Raw genomic sequence first — 16145 nt, 5'->3', positions numbered from 1 at the left:
TCTGGCTCTCTTCCATGAGGATGCCTGGAAGATTGTGCTGCAGCTGCCTGCATTCCCCAATGGATGGTATTTTGGATGGGGAGGAACTCCAGGTGCAGTTTAGGATGGGCTGGCCTGGCGGAGGCCAGAGGGTGGCAGAGTTATTCTTCTTTGGGTGTTCTAGACTGGACGAGCTCCAAGACAGAAGCTTGCCATTCTTCCAAAATCATGTATCTTTTTATCTTACATTGTTTTATTTTGTAAACTAAACCTATAGGAATAAGATAATCAAAACTAGCGGGGGGGTGCAGCGGAGCAGGGAAATGCTAGGAGAACTCAGGTGTTAAAGAGTTCAGCCTTAATGGATGGGCTCAATGACTAATGCAGGTGGAAAGCCGTTATTGCAAAACTGTGAAGCTTTTCCAATAAAGGCACCTTTCCTTTATCACCAAACCGTTGCCTCTGTAATTTTGCCTACAAGTCGGCACAGGCAGCAGGACTCCAACTGCTGTTCAGTAACACAACCAACTGAGCCACACTGCCAGGGAGAAAAAATTTTTTAAATAGTCTAAAGAGATAAAACAAAACAGATTCAGACAGGACACAGATTTTCCGAAGCCTTGCCAGGGCAAGCACTAGCCTAGCTGCCGTCGAAGCACTGTGACTCATGGGCCCTCTGCTCGGCCTCAGGGATAAATTTGGTTACAGATACCAAGCTAATAAAAAATATATAAAATAATAATAATTATTATCTAATATGTTAAGGGTTCTAACGGAAAAAAAAAACACAACAGTCCTGGCTGGTGTGGCTCAGTGGATTGAGCACTGACCTGTGAACCAAAGGGTTGCCAGTTAGATTCCCAGTCAGGGCACATGCCTGGGTTGCAGGCAAGGTCCACAGCAGGGGGCGCATGAGAGGCAAACACAAGTTGATGTTTTTCTCCCTCTTTCTCCCTCCCTTCCCCTCTCTAAAAATAAATAAAAATCTTTTTTTAAAAAGTACACAACAGGCAAGAACCTATGAATAATGTAAGCGGAGAGGTGGAAAGACTCAAAAAGAAATGCTAGAAATCAAAAACACCAGAACAGAAATAAAGAATTCTATGCCTTTGATAGCTATATCACTAGATTAGACATGGCCAAGTGAGCTTCGAGACATATTAATAGAAACTTTCCAAACTGAAAGGCAAAAGAATGAAAAAAACCGACTGTGAGTGAGGCAGGCTAATAAGCCAGGGCAAACGGAATAGGGAGACGTAAGAAATCGCCAAGGAGTTTACAGCCACCTAGTAAATCGCAAAATCCTATCTTCCATAACCAAGGACACTTAAGAGTAAATGGTTTATACTTCTCCCCAGCCAAAGGGTAAATAGCTTAAATCACCCCACTCCAGGATACAGATAACAGAAATCCAGTTAGTGCCATTGGTGCCAGCCACACCCAAAGACAGATTAAGTCAGGGGAATAAACCTCATTTTGCCATGGGAGCAAAAAAGCTGATGAATATTCTACTGAGATCCTCCCCGAGACCTCTCCCAAATCCCCAGCCTCTGAAACCCTCCAGATGAAGGACCCAGGGCACACTCCCACTCCCAGCAGCGAGCCTACACCTTTCCTCCCTCTCAAGTGTGCATCTCCTGAACTCTAAGGGTCCCAACCAGACTTGCAACCAGGGGAACAGTAGGCAGCAGCAGCTCGTCCCAGGCTGAGCCCCTAAACCTGTCTCCAAGGCCCGTTTTCTCTGAGTTTCCAGTGAGTCAAAGAAGCCCGCCTAGGCTCTCTCCTGTCATTTCTTTTATCCTAAGCTCATCCTTGTTTCACTGTCCCCAGCTTTAATAAACGTCCTCTCAAAATCACCTGGACTCATGCTGTAAAATCTTTCCTGCATGAAGTGGAGAACCCACACACTACAGGCTGGCCTGAGGCAGACCTGCTCTGGCCAGATCCCCTTTCCAGTAATATGAGTACCGTGGGACGCTTTCAACAGATGTAACATGCACATAATGGGAATGCCAGAAAAGAGAGTAGACAACTATTTAAAGTTACCAAGGCTGAGAACTTTCCAAAATTAATGAAGCACAAAACCATACATCCAGGAAGCTTTGAAAACACCAATCACGATACCAAAAATATCTACACCTAGTCATATATTCAAATCGCAGAAAACAAAAGTCAAAGAGAAAAATCTTGAAGGAAGACGGAGTAGAAAAATACCTTAACCTATAGAAGAACAAGGGTAAGAATACGTCTAACTTCTCATCAAAAACCAAGTGAACAAGAAGAGAATGGAGTGAAATATGTAGCATTGGAAGGGGAAACCACCAACCTAGAAGTCTGTGTTGTTAAAGTGCAAACAGCAGGCCCAAAACGTGCAGTGCTCACAGTACCAAGTCTGGATTTAACACCTGATCTAACTGCAGTTTCAACCTCTCCCACAACCCCAGTCAGTCTGCAGTGCCTGGTCAAGCACCAGTGAAGCGATGTTCTGTGGACATCGCTACACTCCACAGAAAAAAGAGGCAGTCTGCATGATAAACACCCTCCCAGTCCCTTCCCTCCAGAACAAGATGTCACAGCCCAAAAATAATACTGTCTTTTGTTTTGTTAAGACTCCCTTGCCCCACCCTTCCTTCCATAAACCTCTTATTGTGTGGGACCCCTCGGAGTGCCCTTTAGTTGCTAGAGGGGATGCTGCTCAGGTCATGAAATGCTTAGTGAAATCAATTACATCTTTAATTTTACTTGGTCGAATTTTTTTTAACAGTATCCAATGAAATTATGCTTTAAAAGTAAAAAATAAATAAATAAATATTTCTCAGGCAAAACCTGAAAAAATCTGCCATTCATATAACCTAACATATTACTGATAGTTATTATTTATATTTTAACAAGAAATGTTAAAGGATGTTCTTCAAAAAGAAGGAAAATCATATAAATCAGAAAATCAGATCTAGATAAAGGAGTGTTAGAAAAGGAATAAATGATGACAAAACAAAATCTTTTATTTTTTATTTATTTATTTTAGTTCTCCAGTTACTTTTCTTATTCTTAATTGATCTAATAGATAATTATTCAAAGTTATAACAGCAACAATGTATTTGACAATTATAAGGTATGGATAAGCAAAATGAATGACAGGAATGTCATAAGGCATAAGAGAGAAGAATCAGGAACACTTTGTTATAAGGTATCTACATTACCTGTAATACTCAAGAAGTAGTGTACTGTTAGTTAAAAGTAGACTTACTTAGCTCTGGCTGGTGTGGCTCAGTGGACTGAGTGCTGGCCTGTAAACCAAAGGGTCACCAGTTCAATTCCAAGTCAGGGCACATGCCTGAGTGGTGGGCCAGGTCCCCAGTAGAGGGTGAGTGAGAGGCAACCACACATTGATGTTTCTTTACCTCTCTTCCTCTTCCCCTTCCCCTCTGTCTAAAAATAAATAAATAAAATATTTAAAAAATAAAGAACTGAGCCCTTGCTGGCGTAGCTCAGAGGATTGAGCGCGGGCTGCGAACCAAAGTGTCGCAGGTTCGATTCCCAGTCAGGGTACATGCCTGGGTTGCAGGCCATGACCCCCAGCAACCACACATTAATGTTTTTCTCTCTCTCTCTCTCTTTCTCCCTCCCTTCCCTCTCTAAAAATAAATAAATAAAATCTTTTAAAAAATGGTTACAATGACAAATTTAAAAAAAAATAAAAATAAAGAACTGTAATTAATATGCAGGGAGAAAAATTAAATTTTAAAAATACTCAAAAACCAGAAAAGGCAGAAAAATCTGCAGAGATAAACAAAAAGCTGCAGGAAGTCAAACAGCAGGTACTTACTTGTGATAGGGGACTCAAGAGTTGGAAAATTTTAGTTTGAGTAGTAGCTAATAAGCTTAGTAATCAATGCACATAAAAGCTATTGTTCCAGGAACTGAAGGTATGACTCACCCTGACTCCAGGAGACCACAAGCAGGTCCACCTCTGTGCCTCAGGAGGACTGCAAGCAATTCAAGATGGTATCTGAGCCCTTGTGTTCCAGGGAGAGATGACCACAGCCTGGGACACAGCCAAAGACCACTGACCAGGGTGAGAATGTTGTCTTTTGTTTTTTTTAATCCAGTTAACTTTTGGATTCCAGCCCCTGATATTCCAAGCCTGAAATCCAAGCCCCTCACCTACACTTCATTCTCCTTATAAAAGGGCCATTTTGGGATGGAATTTAAGATGGTCTGTTAGGGTATGAACCCATCTTCTCAGATCGCTGGCCATCTGAATAGAGCGCCCATAAAGATTCAATCCCTGTCTCTGCTCCTTGGGTTCGGTGTGTAACAGGCAGCACGAACACCGGTCTCTTCCGGTTTCAACTGTACAATGGTGTTCGCCGCGGTCTGCATGTCATATTCACAATATTCCCACTTTGTACTCACACACGGTGGACCAACTGGGGAGTTCCATGGACAGTAACCGCATGGGGTGATCTGATCGTAACTTCCCACCCGGGCAGGTCACGGTGGGTAGTCCTGTCCCCGGCCTATAACTTCCTTAGAGAAAGGTTTTAAGCCAGCCCTGTTCATTGTTCTTGTGCATCTAAGTTAACTCGCCTTTTAAATACCGGAAGTAATACTCCTCAGAGAGGGTATTAACCCTCAAGAGAGCACAAAATATTAACTGTCCTATAATCTGATCCCTGCCTTGCTTGTCCTTCTCCCTGTAATCTTCATTCCTTCCCTCCTTAATTTCAAATGCATAAAAAAGCTGCAAAGCTATTGTTCTCTGGAGCACTCGAAGTCTTGCTCTCTGGCATATGTCATCAGTTTGGTTCAAATAAACTCTTACAAAAATTCACTACAGGTTTGGACATTTTATATGTTGACAAGTTTAATAGCACATATATCTCCTGTATATGTAACAGGGTACAGCCAGGGTCTCTCCCCAAAGAGGGGTTTGTAACTGGGTCCAGAACTTGGGGTGTCCAAGAAATATAGAAATATAGGATACCCCCACCCCCACAAGTCTGGACTGGGGAAAGGGATTTATGGAGCAGGGTCATTGACAGATATTTTGCAGGCCAGCTTTACACCTGATATGCAAAAATGGTTATTTTGTATATCAATGACAGCAGACTAGTCCTCCAGCCAGAATGGAACCCGAAGGTATCCATAACCTTGACCCAAGTCATAACAGGTCACAGCGCCTGCGTGAGAGCTTGGAGATGGTTAACTCCATGCCTCAGGGCCACAGCTGCCTGGACTTACTATGGTAACCCAGAAAGGCTGAAAATGTACAGGAGTGCTGGCAGGTGTAGCCAGTTGTGGGAGGAATTGGAAATGGGGTTACAGAGGAGGTCTTAGGCTGAGATTTAAACTAAAGGCTGGCCTCCACGAGGGATGGAGAGGCAATGCAGGAGTAGGGACAGGGGACGATACAGGACAATGAAAGAGGACAATGCGAGACCTTGCAGGGAAGGAGAGGGGTGAAAGGTCACTCACTGGTGGGCCACAAGGAGGTGGCACATGGTTTTGGATTAGGAACTGAAGATCGTGGCAGCAACACAGCCGATGGTGCTGGGGTCTGCAGAAAACCTGCCAGGCTGAGCACGGACTACTGGGAGGAACCAGGAGGAGTGAGCTGCGGACTTCTGTTCCTTTTCCTCTGGGGGACGGTACTTCTGATTGGCATGTTCCGAGACTGACTTGACTGGGCAAAGGAGGGAACAAAAGACTGTGTGTATTTGCAGGTGTTTTAGGGGACTTTAGGATTTTAACAGCGACATTCTATCATTACCCTAAACCTGTATAACTTTTGAATAAACAGTTCCTTTCATTTTTACAGACATCTGACACTGAGAGCCACAATTCCTAAAGGCGATGGGCAAAGAACCACAGTGCAGAGAGAAACCCGCCCCCCAATCCATTCTGTAACATATACATAAGAGATCCCCAGGGAAACTAACTCACCTAAACAGCTGAAGCCACCCCCTTAAATACTACCTTTGGCTGAAGACAAAAGAAGAGGTTGGGGGTGGGAATAGTCAGAAATAGGAGATTACCTGGAAAAGCACAATTATAAGGGTACAGTTGTTATGCAGATTTAAATTGCTTTCTGCATTCATAAGCATTTCTAGAGATAAGGTCATCGCCCTCTTCCTGGTACAGCAAGAGAAACAGTTTTACAAATAGAGATTTTCCTTACAAATAAAAGTGCCTTTTACAAAGGCTTATTTCTTGGTTTTCAGAGCTCTCCCATGCCTGCTGTTTCTTAACAGTAACCAGCCTAAAATAATTCTTACTCCAAAGAGATACATTTTGAGGTGACAAATTCTGTTTCCTTGCAGCTCCTAAACTATAAAACTGTACAGCATGCTACTGTACTGAATATTGTAGGCAACTATAACACAGTGGTTAAGTATTTATGTCATGCGGTAACTGCAGAACCAGCTCAAAATGGTCCTAGTCTATTTAATAAGATACTGAGTTGCTTTTCAGGGACAAGAGATGAAAACCACCTGTCATGTAGCCAAAGCTTGTGCAGAGAGAACACTGAAACTAGAAAAGTCAGCATTTGTGCTGCCTGTCAGTACCAGAACCAATAAGTAGAGACAAGGATTGAGTATTTATGGGTGCTTTGTTCATATGCCAGCGATCTGGGAAGACAGTGGGTAGCAGCTTATGTACCCTAAAAAGTCTTAATATCTCACCTCAAGCTGACCTTTTCACATGGAGAAGAAAAGGGTAGGTAAGTGATTTGGGAAAAGGTTAGTCACATAGGAGTTGCAGTCCAGCTGCAATTTTCCCAGTACTTCTTTATCTGTTGATAAACAATTCTCTATCTGCATCATGGGCATTCCCTCCCTGGAACACAATGGCTCAGATACCCACTCCTTGGCTTGCAGCCCCCCTGGGTCACAAAGGTTGAATAGTTTGTCTGCTTCCTGGATCACCTGGTCTTACATTCCAGTTCTCCCACATGCATTAGTCACTTAAGCACGTCAACTAAGGCTAAAATTGATACAGAGAGATTTGATCACTTCACTGAGAAGTAGGGAGGGCCACAGGGAGTTTTCCAAGGGTATGATCGACAGTCTAGGGCAGGATTGCCTGAAAAGCTGAATACCTGCAGAGGGCATGGAATTATGGGCAAGAATATTTGAAATAAAAGGAACACTCTCAGGCTCTCTGGTTCTCAGACTGGCTGACTCTGGCTTGTGGGCTTTTCTTCCTAGAGGATGCCTGGGTGATCGTGCTGCAGCTGCCTGCATTTCCCAATGGACAGTATTTTGGGTGGGAAAGGACTCCAGGCACAGCCTGGGATTGGGCTGGCCTGGCAGAGGATGGCAGGTTTATTCTTTGGGTGTTCTAGAGGGAACAGGCTCTGAGGCAGAAGCCTGCCATTCTTCCAAAATTCTGTAGCATTATATCTTATGTTGTTTTAGTTTATAGACTAACCCTAAAGAAATAAGATAATTAAAACTAATTGGGGGAATGATAGGAGAACTCAGTGTTAAAGAGTTTAGCCTTAATGGATAGGCTTAATGACCAAAGCTATAACTAAAGAGTTAAAGAGTTTAGCCTTAATTGTTAGGCTTAAGTGACTAATTCATGTGAAAAGCTGTTATTCTAAAATTGTGAAGCTTTTCAATAAAACTTTTCCTTTACCACCAAATATTTGCCTCTGGAATTTTGCCCAGAGGGTGGCTGTGGCAGTGGGACCCAGACTGCTCTTTAGCAACAAAATCTTGACCTCTTGAGTTCCCCTGTCAAAAGATGTCATTTCTTCCAAACCTGATCTATAGATTCAATGTCAATCAGAATCCTAGCAAGTTATTTTGTGAATCTCTACAAACTGATTCTGATTTTAACACAGAAAGGCAAAAGGTCCAGAATAGCCAACACGGTACTGAAGAGGAAGAACAACTATCCAGTAGGAGGACCAACACTATCCAAATTCAAAATTTACTCTTGTGGAGGAAATCTTTCAATCTTTCCTCTACCCGCAAGGTTCTTCTGGCTGTTCTAATAATCGAATAGACATGAGACAAATTAACAAGAGAAAATAACCAAATTTAATACACATGAAACTGGAAAAGCCGGCATTCATGCTGCCTGTCACCTACCAGACCCAATAAGCAGAGGCAGGGATTGAATCTTTATGAACGCTTTTTTCAGATGGTCAGTGATCTGAGAAGATGGTGGGTTTGTTCCCTAACAGGCCCGTCTTAAATTCCATTTTAAACTGACCCTTTTTATAAAGAGAAGAAAACCCCTTGGTGCAGCTAACAGGTTTAGAATCAGGGAAAAGTTAATCAGATAAAAATCTGTGGTATTCTTTCATCTGTGTGCTGGGCAGTGGTCCTTATCTGTGCCTGGGTGGTGGGCGTCCCACCCTGGGGTACCAGCGCTCAGGTATCAGCTTGATTGTTTACAGTCCTCCTGAGGCACTAAGTTGGAACTATTTATGGTCTGGTCTCCTGGAGTCAGGGCAGGTCGCATCTTCTGCTCCTGAAACAATATCTTTTTACATACATTGATTACTAAGCTTATTAGCTATTACCTGAAACTAAAACTTTTCCGACACCTGAGTCCCCCATCACATACATATGTATGGGAATCCCATATACATAAGAGAATCAGAAATCCCATGTGCAGGAGAGGTTCAGAGATATAAAGGGGCATTGAGGTACACAAGACATTCTGACGTAGGGATGAGGTAAGGTGCTTTGAAGACCTCAGAGGGTCATTGCAGGATAATAAGAGCAGATACTTATTAAACAGAAGTTTCCCCTGCCCTATAGATCAGTCAAAAGAGGTTATGTCTGCTAATTTCTTTTTATGGGCAAGACCCCTAATTCAGGTTCTTCTAGGTAGTTAAGGGAGGGGCGGAAGTTGCTCCTGAGACTGCAACTAAGGTTGCCTTAAACTCCAAGCAATCTGCATATCAAAGAGACATATCTCTGAGTGACTAGTTCTGAACCCCCACAGTTCCCTTCTCTGAAAATTCCTGGAAGTTTCACATTCCAGAAGTTGGGTTGGGAGATTATTCTGGATTTCATTAAACCAGTCTCGTTTTAAGAAAAGTTCAGTTCAGCCCTGACTGGTGCAGCTCAGTGGATTGCGTGCCAGCCTGTGAAGCAAAGGGTCCCCAGTTTGATTCCCAATCTAGGGCACAAATTTGGGTAACAGGCCAGGTCCTCAGTCGGTGGTGTGGTGGAGACAACCACACATTGATGTGTCTCTCCCTCTCTTTCTCCCTCCCTTTTCCTCTCTCTAAAAATAAACAAATAAAATCTTTAAAAAAAAAAAAGAAAAGTTCAATGAAAGTTGTGTCTCAATTCAGGAGGTAGTAATGGTGGTGGTCTTCCAAATTTAAGCCTTTGGTACAAGTAATCAAGTATTAAATAGAAAGCACCTCTATGGAAATAAAAGACAAACCAAAGTCAATGATTTGGTAAGACTATAATTCTAGCTTCTGAGTTCTGAAGGCAGGCAGTCAAGAAGACTTCTAGATGTCCATCCCAAGTCATCTTCAGACAGAGTGAAGGCAGTCCGATAAATTCTCCTGGTCTTCAGTCTGAATGTGTCTGGGGACCTATGTGCAACAGACACAAAGGTTGTTCACAGATGAGCAGCTGTGATGATTTCTCTAAAGTCTATATCAAGTTTTCCATCCCCCTTCAGCTTGCCTGGCTTTGAGAAAAGGGCCATTTTATTTCTCAGTGATTCCAAGTCAAAGCATGGAAATGAGAAAATGTCAGAGGGGGACAGCCAAATATTTCAGAAAACTAGAAGAATTCAGGATTCAATCCAGTTGGTAGGTAGAAAAATTAGAAAAAAATTCAAAAGAACTTAGAATTTAATATCCACTAATTTATAGTTTCTACCAAAACACATTTTCTCTAAAATCACCCAGTTTTGCCCTGGCTGGTGTGGCTCAGTAGACCAAGTGCTAGTCTGTGAACTGAAAAGTCACTGGTTCAATTCCCCATCAGGGCACAAGCTTGGGTCGTGGGCCAGGCCCCCCATTGGGGGTGTGCGAGAGGCACCTGATTGATGTGTCTCTCACACACTGATGTTTCTCTCCCTCTCTTTCTCCCTCCCTTCTCCTCTCTCCGAAAATAAATAAATAATTTTGGGAGGGGTAAAAACTACCTCCAATTTTATCAAAGATAACCAAATTAAAGCTAATTTACTTGCAAAATAAGTTAACTTTCAATAAACTTGGTCCTATTATTTTTATAAGATCATCAAGAATAGTAATTAACCACATAAGCTTTTTTTAAAAAAGATTTTATTTATTTACTTTTTAGAGAAGAAGGGAGAGAGGAATAGAGGAAGAGAAACATTGTTTGATCGCTTCTCGCAAACCCCAACCAGAGACCTGGCCTACAACCCAGACCCGTGCCCTGACCTGGGAACTGAACCGATGACCTTTTAGTTTGCAGGGTAACACCCAACCCCCTGAGCCATACCAATCAGGACATAAGTTTTTTTTAAAAAACCTGCTTTGCTGTAATTTTTCATAAGGAGTCTTCAGATTGAACTTAAAAATGCCTCTCACCCTGAATGTTGTGGCTCAGTTGTTTGGACATCACCCAGCAAAGGGTCACTGGTTTGATTCTTGGTCAGGGCAAAGGCCTGGATTGTGGGTTCAGCTCCCAGTTGGGGCACGTGCAAGAAGTAGCCAATCAATGTTTCTCACATCAGTGTTTCTCTTCCTCTCTTTCTCCCTCCCTTCCCCTCTCTCTAAAAAACAAAAGCAATAACAAAACAAAGAAACCACCTCTTAAGGTCAGAAAAGTGGAAGCAAGGACTTTCCCTCAGATGTTGCCTGCAATATCAAATGAGTTCCCCTCTTCCCGGGTCCCTCAAGTACCCTGAAGCTCTTTCTTCACATCTCCCGGAAGCTACTTTCATTCCTCACCTGGGAAGACTGCTGTGAGCCATGTAAACAAGGTACCAGGCTGTTTTCCCACAAAGTGCTTTTATTGGCTTCCGAAGACTATCTTAACTCCTTAAAGCTTTCTGGGCATATCTGAGTTTTTGTATGTCTCTCTCAAATATGAAATTCCAGAAAAAGCCTTAGTAATAAAACCAGTTTACAGTTATGACCTGTCATAAAGAGAATAGAGTCTTATGAACTTGGGCAAATAAGCATTGCCATGAAAATAAAAATACTCATTAAGAGTTTCCAAATTCTGGAGAATCAAGTAGAGAGAAAAAAAATGTTTCCATACTGCTTACAAAGGTATAATTTACTGAAGTGCCCTAAGTCACAGGTAGTAGAAGAGAAAGAAAACAAATGCCTTATGATGAAAAAGAAAAGATTTTAAATATTATCAATATTTCAAATTAAAAAATCATAAAAGTGTAACCCTTCTCATCAGTTTATTCAGTCCTGTGTAATTAAATTTGTTTAGCTTGAATCCAGTTTTCTCATTATTGCTCTCAACCTTGCCTGATAATTGAGGGTAAAGGGTCAGTGATAACTCTAAGTAGTTTGCAAGGTTCATGTCATTTGCTCAGTGAAGTGGGTGCCCCATTCACTGGATATTTGGAAGGTACACCCTGTTAGAAAGTACAGGGACATGGACCTAAGTCACCGCCTGTGCTGGAACAAAGAAGGTGCACACCATGGGCTAAATACCTGACCACAAGGCTCCCCATCTCAGAAGCAACTGAGGCATAGCCACTGGCATTGTGCTGGAAACTGGCTGAATCCTCACTGCCCCACCCCTCTCCCTGGAGCTTTCTACAGAATCAGCCCTCCCCCATCAGATACCCAGGACACCTGGAGCATAGCAGCAGGGTGACTCACCCTCCTGGGGGGTCTGCTGCACACCTTAAAAGCCCTTCTACCCTTTCCCTTGGGGTTGCCCTCCCAGCCCGCCTACCTGCGTGTTCCACCCCCAATAAAAGCCCTTAATTAGACTTTTCTGGCCCCAGGTCCTTTCTTAGCCACCATCAATACCTAACATACACCAGATGGGAAACACATCTAACAGTTTATTTGCCATTATAAGGATATCAGTCTCGTGGCATTGTAACAGGGTGCAGCCAAGAGGGGGGCCCCAAATAGGGATTTGGAATGGGGTCCAGAGCTCATGGTGTCCAGGAAATATTAGGACATCCTCACCACCCCCCTGTAGGTGTGGGTTGGGGGAAGGGACACATGGAACAGGGCCATTGAGAGCTGTTTTGCATAGCAACAGCTTTGCAGCTAACCTCTGGTGTGGTCATTTAACATATCTATAACCTTTAACTAGTTGCATAGATATGTTAAATAGCTGTGGCCAAGCTCTGAGCCAGGGGAATGGAAGTAATTTCCCCACCAAGATGTAACTGGGGGGCAGGTCCCCCAAGTTACAGCTACTGTGTGGGAGCTTGGAGAAGATTGGATCCATGACATGGGGCCACCCCTGCCCAGACTCACGATGGCAGCCCAGTGAAGCTGGAAGGGTATGGGAGTGCGGGCAAGTATAGCCAAATGTGGGAGTAGTTGGAAATGGGGCTGCAGAGGAAGACTGGCTCAGGGAATTAAACCCAGACGCAGCAGCCATTGGAGAGAGGACCACACGGCTGGGGAGGTAGGGGGAGAACCACGTGGCTTTGCCAGAGTGTGGACTCCGGAGGCCATTGTGCAGAGAGGGGACCTAGTGGGGACCCCTGCAGCTTTAGAAGGGGGAACCACCACCCGGCTTTAGCAGAGATCCTGGCGACACAGCTGATGGTGCTGGGAACCGAGGGAGGCCTACCATCTGTGACAGATTACTGAGAAGAACCGGGGGCTGTCTGAGCCATGGACTTCTATTTCTTTTCCTGAGATACAGTACCCCAGACTGGGCAAAGAGGGGAAGGAAGAACTGTGTGTGTTTGTGGGTTTTAAGGGACTTTGGGATTTTGATGAAGACACTAGGTCACTACTTTAAGTCTGTATAGCAATAAATAAACATTTATTTACTTTCCTTTCCTTTTCACAAATCTCTGGCATTGAGAGACGTCTTTCCTATAAGGCGGCGGACATAACGAACCTGGGGGGTTCCTTTCAGTAACAGTATATCGCCCTTGGCCCCCCTTGGCCCCTTGGTGTTCTGTAACAGCATGGGAAAGCTTCAACTCATCCAGAAAGCATACACACAATGACAAGAACATATTGATAACCCAGACTATGTGGCCGCTGAATGAAGTCCAGCCCAAATGTACTGGTGGATAAGAGAATGCAAAAACCAAAAAGAAAATGCCAGGGGGTTGGAAAGATCCAAGCCCCCGTTTTGGGTTTCCCATGGCCCAGACCATTCATTTAATTTACAGCCATTGTTTACCCAGCTTCATTTCTCTGACTCGGGAGCAGGCTGTTGCTATGTTACAAGAATATCAGGGTGGCAGAAGTCTGGAAATGGGGTCATTTTTGCAAATCAACGGACTTCATACTACGATCTGATACTCAGGTTCAGTCTTCTTAGAGCAGGGGTGTCAGACTCATTTCTACCGGAGGCCACATCAGCCTCGCAGTTGCCTTCAAAGGGCTGAAATAATTTTAGGACTGTATAAAAATAACTACTCCTTAACTATTAAGGAGTTGAAATTACATTTGGCCCTTTGAAGGCAACTGAGAGGCTGATGTGGCCCCCGGTGAGAATGAGTTTGACACCCCTGTCTTAGAGTATCCCTCAATTTTGATGACTGACAGCTTATGCTAGGATATCTCAGATTTCCAGCAATTTCACATATTTATGGAATATTTATAACATATACAAATACAACATGCGTTTTTAGTTGATAAAGCTTCCCATGTAATTTTAGTATACTAAATTGGCCTAATTAAGTTTAGTATTCCTCTTTTGTAAGGAGAGAAAAAATCTTTTGAGGTGTTTACCCTTCTGAAATACCTAAATGTTATTCATAGGTCAAAATTCTATTTATAATTTAAGTTTTGGGAATTTTGTCAAAATATATTAAAAGGTTTGGGCATTTGACTAAATAGGGTCATAAGTCATGATGAAGCAATACTTAATTATCCATTTAATCAAAATGGCAATAGAAGATTTCAAACACATATACAGAAGTGTACATAATTGTTAGCAAAACTTAGTTCTTATTATCAAGGAGATTCAGTTTTCTTAAGTAATCAAAAACTTGATTAAGACAACATAAAACACAAAATTATTATTATTTTTAAATGTTTTATTTCTTTTTAGAGAGAGGGGAAGGGAGGGAGAAGGAGACAGAGAGAAACAGCGATGTGTGAGAGATACATCAATTGGTTGCTTCTCTCACGTACCCCCAACCAGGACCCCGCCTGCAACCCAGGCGTGTGCCCTGACTGGGAATTGAACTGGTGACCTTTTGGTTTGCAGGCCAGTACTCAATCCACTGAGCCACACCATCCAGGGCACAAAATTATTTTGATAGAACACAGAAGCTTTGCATTCTAGGCAGAAACACTTTTTCACAATATTAGTAGCGGACCAACAGTCCTTTTAGCAGAGAGAGAAACCAAATTCTAATTTTGTATCACCTTACTTTTGATATTTAAATTCACTTGATTAGAATTATTTCAGTCTTTGGCTTGACCTCACATAAGATTTCCTTTTTCAAGATTCCTTTTCCAGAAACCTTCTACAGCTTATTTATTTTATATTCAAATATTTGTCTTGTTTTTCTTCTTTCTCATTCTGAAATAACCAGCCTTACATTAGGATAAAATTAATTTCCTTTCCCTCAGAAATACATCTCCATATCTCATACCCTTTTTCTTGTATATAGTTTTCCCCTATTTTATTAATTTCTGTAGCTTTAATTATATATAAGAATCCTCAACCTTTAAAGGTTTTAAAACCTTAATTTCTAGAAATTAAGTATAGGAATAATTAAGTCTAGAAATATACTAGAAATTTCTAGTATAAACTAAGGAAATAATTTTGAACTGTATGTGATACCAATATTATTTAGATTGGTATATTTTTAACACATTTTATAATTTCTAGAAATATATTTTTTCACAGTACCAAAATTTTTTTTTTGGCAGAAGACATGCTTACTAAAAGACCTAAATATCTTTATACCAAGAAACAAAAAGTTGATAAACCTATGTTCAGTAGTTAATGTTTCATTATCTTATTTGGAATGGTCTAGACATGCCATGAATATCTGTCTTTTAATTTAGCTAGCAAAACTTTAAAGTTCCAGGTTACCAAAGAGATTTAGAAAACCATGTGATGGGGAGCGTCCCCGGTGGCGGCAGAAGGCAGGGTGTCCGAGAAGGTGGGGCAGGGCCGGGCTGGAGGAGCAGAAATCTGGCCCAGTGCAGGTCCTCCACCAGGGCTCATCGGCCTCCACGAGGATTTGATTTCGGCCCTTGCAGCCTCATCCGCTCGCTGCCCCTGACAGCTCCAACTGTGCCTTCTCCCCTGGGTCCAGCATGTCCAGCATCACGGCCTCTTCGCCCAGTAACTGAACTGATGAATCAGCCTTCTCTGTGACTGAGCTGCTGCTCACAAAGTATTTGGAGATGGTGCCATCCGCAGTGTGGACAACGCCCCTCAGGGCAGCAGGACACGAAGGCTCCCGTCTGTGCAGGCACGTCCACCCGCGTGACATTGGCACCACTGAAGAAGATCTGCGTGGGTGATGCAAAGGTAAAAGACATGTGTCCCTGGCCTGCAGCAGGGGCCAGTACAACTGTGTCCTGGGGTAGGCATAGTCCTGGCGCACGCCGCGACCAAGGAGGAGGCAGTGAAGCAGCGCAGCTGGCAGCATGGCAAAGCAGCAGGTGGAGGACAGTGGTCGGGCTCTGTAGAAAACCATTCTTAAGCTGCTGAAGAGTTTATCTAAAAGAAACTTCTTACCTTAGATTTATTTAATTTACAATTAAGTTTAGTTTACTTATGAAAATTTCATCATACTAAGTTATTTTTATTGCTGACAAATTTTGCAACAGAGATAATATACATTTATTTGACCAATAAACCCAGGCAGAATGAAAGTGTTATTCAATGTTGACGGCTCTAAACTTATGCCTATTTATCCAAAGCAAACTTAGACCATCTTTAAAATGAAATATTTTCTATTTCACGTGATTCTAAAAAATGTTGGGGTTAGTTTCTGTTATGTGATTGAGAATTCTCATATAAGCACTTACTTGTGTAAGCCAATTTATTTATTTTTTAAACATTTTATTTATT

The 16145-nt window shown here is 42.5% G+C and overlaps 1 non-coding gene and 1 pseudogene across 1 annotated transcript; one reads left to right on the top strand and one right to left on the bottom strand.

Moving 5' to 3' along the window:
- Positions 1–570: 570 nt before the first annotated feature.
- On the top strand, positions 571–693 carry LOC123812266. The gene has a single exon (XR_006784546.1). It is a non-coding gene; the product is annotated as a small nucleolar RNA SNORA5 (small nucleolar RNA).
- A 14471-nt stretch (positions 694–15164) lies between these two features.
- LOC123811290 lies at positions 15165–15720 on the bottom strand (annotated as a pseudogene).
- Between the last annotated feature and the right edge of the window lie 425 nt (positions 15721–16145).

This window comes from Phyllostomus hastatus, unplaced genomic scaffold (genome assembly GCF_019186645.2).
Source record: "Phyllostomus hastatus isolate PE091 unplaced genomic scaffold, TTU_PhHast_1.1 phas_scaffold_78, whole genome shotgun sequence".
Classification (NCBI taxonomy): domain Eukaryota; kingdom Metazoa; phylum Chordata; class Mammalia; order Chiroptera; family Phyllostomidae; genus Phyllostomus; species Phyllostomus hastatus.
Note: the sequence above shows the minus strand (reverse complement) of the source record. Positions and strands in the feature narration are given on the sequence as shown.